The 2539-nt window shown below is 34.7% G+C and overlaps 1 non-coding gene across 1 annotated transcript; it reads left to right on the top strand.

Moving 5' to 3' along the window:
* Positions 1–2075: 2075 nt before the first annotated feature.
* TRNAC-ACA (transfer RNA cysteine (anticodon ACA)) lies at positions 2076–2147 on the top strand. Its single transcript has one exon. It is a non-coding gene; the product is annotated as a tRNA-Cys (tRNA).
* Positions 2148–2539: the final 392 nt, after the last annotated feature.

Genomic DNA, 2539 nt, shown 5'->3' on the forward strand with positions numbered 1-2539 from the left:
AATTGTTGAATTGGTAAGTGTTTTGTGTATATTTTCATCACACACAAAAAAAGATAGTTAAAGGTTTATAGCAAAAATAATAGCAATGTATTATGGGGTTTATAATATACATAAAGGTAAAATCTAAGACAACAATAACACAAAAGACAAAACAGAGGAAGTGGAAGTATACTGTTAAAAGATTCTAACGCTACAAGTGAAGCGGTATGACATTATTTGAAGGTAAAATATGAAAACTTAAATATGGTACTGTAAACTTTAGATAAATCACTAAAAGAAAATAGCAAAAAGAAGTAGCTAATAAATCAATGGTGGGAATAAAATGGAATAATAAAAATACTCAACTACTACAGAAGAAGTTAGGAAAAAAGAACAAAGATTAAATGGGACAAATAGAAAACCAATAGCAAGATGGATTGACACAGTGGCTGTAACAATGGGCTCAAACATAGCAACAATTGTAAGGATGATGAAGGACCAGGCAGTGTTTCGTTCTGTTGTACATAGGGTCACTATGAGTCGGAATCAACTAAAGGCACCTAACAACAACAACAAGGTTTAAATGTAATGCTACATATAATTACATTCAATGTAAATGGTCTAAACACTTCAATTAAAAGGTAGAGATTATCAGACTGGATAAAAAACCTACATGCTATCTGCAAGAACACCACTTCAAATATAAAAGCATAAATAGTTTAAAGCAAAACAATGGAAAGGGATATACCATGCACACTCATCAAAGAAAGATGTAAAGGCTATTTTATAATGGATTTCAGAATGAAGAATGTTACCAGAAATAAAGAAGGACATTTCTTAATGATAAAAGATCAATTCATTAGGAAGACATATCAATACTAAATGTGTATACCTCTATTAATAAAGCTTCAAAATACATGAAGTAAAAACTACTCATATCTGAGACTGAATCTGGATTGCCACCTGAAAAAATAAGCAAATACTCAAGTAGTCTAATTAAGAATAAACAGAAAAGACGAATAACTTAAGGAAGGTAAAATAGGACATCACTAAATATATATTTATAAGAGAATTCTATGTACAACTTCATTCTATTCACTTTTAAAATCTGCATAAAACAGATTTTTTTGAAGTAAAAATGAATTACTAAAACAGACCCAAGGAGAAGTGGAACACCGAATAGATGAATAATGAATGATAAAATATATTTAAAAGAGAGTTAAGGAACTCTTCCTCACAAAGGCACCACACTCAGAAAGTCTTACAGGCAATTTTTGGCCATATAGGCAAGTTTGCCTAATTTTTAGTTAGGAATAGATCATTCTTGTGATATATATTATGTTTCAGAATATAGAAAAATATGGAAATCTCTTCAAATCATTCTAGGAAGCTTACATAATCTTCATATAAAAATTAAATAAGACTAGAATGTACCAAAAAGAAAGCTATAGGCCACTATCACTTTGCAATAAACTAAATAAAATAGTAGGAAATCTTATCCAAGAGTATAGTCCATCATAACAAAGAAGGACTCAAAACAAAACTGCAATGATGGCTCAATATTGAGAAATTGAATGCTATAAAGCAGAAGCTCTTTGAATTCCAGAGCAAATAGGCTCAATGCCCAGTTTCAGGTCTTCCAGCTATACTGACATCTGGATTTGCCCTTGTCCACTGTCCTTCTCCCCAAATCCTGGGACTGCAGCTTTATTGGCCAGATGCCTCCCCTGGGGTAAGCCAAGCCCCTGAGAACCTCTACCATGGCCCAGGAAAAAAACACCAAAGTAGTGAGTGGAAGAAGGAGAAAACTTAAAAAGACAAAGGATTAGATACTGAGGGGAATGAGTAGAGTTCATTTTGTGACCCAGTAATAGTAATAATAAAGGAGAGGGGGAGAAGTTCTATAAGAAGAGAGCTATTCAGGTGAGCATAGGTGGGAAGACTCTGGAGAAGGAAAGCAGATTCTGACAGGTGTGAAAGTGGGTGTGCAAGGAGAAGTTCATGTAGGTCCCCAGGGAGATACTGGATAATGAGGAGAGCAGCTTGGCAATGATGGCAATTATGAAAGAATCTTTATTAAGGGAAGACTGACAGGTGGGGATATAGCTCAGTAGTAGAGCATTTGACTACAGATCAAGAGGTCCCTGGTTTAAATCCAGGTGTCCCCTGTGTCATTTCTCTTTTACGCCCTGAGACAGCTAGTGTTTAAGTACAGCTTCCTTTTACCTTATAGACTCAGCCTCATGAGCCGAAGTTTCCAACAAGTAGTAAAGACTTAAGTGTTCCACTTACAACATTTTCCATATGTTTCATTTCTACCTCCTCAACAATAACCATTCCTGGAGGAGTAGAAGGTGTCTACACTAGGCCCCCTTAATGTTTCACTTGTGCCTAATTATTATCATCATGATTTTGTTTGTACCAAGCTTACTTCAAAAAAATAGAATTGACGCAGCTTCCAATAAAACACACAATAAAACTCCACGGATCAAACGAAAAAAGGCAACCACTAAACATTTAGGAAAGGAGGTAAAAGGAGGCAAATAACTATTGCAGAAAG

This window comes from Trichechus manatus, unplaced genomic scaffold, assembly GCF_000243295.1.
Source record: "Trichechus manatus latirostris isolate Lorelei unplaced genomic scaffold, TriManLat1.0 scaffold00048, whole genome shotgun sequence".
Classification (NCBI taxonomy): Eukaryota; Metazoa; Chordata; class Mammalia; order Sirenia; family Trichechidae; genus Trichechus; species Trichechus manatus.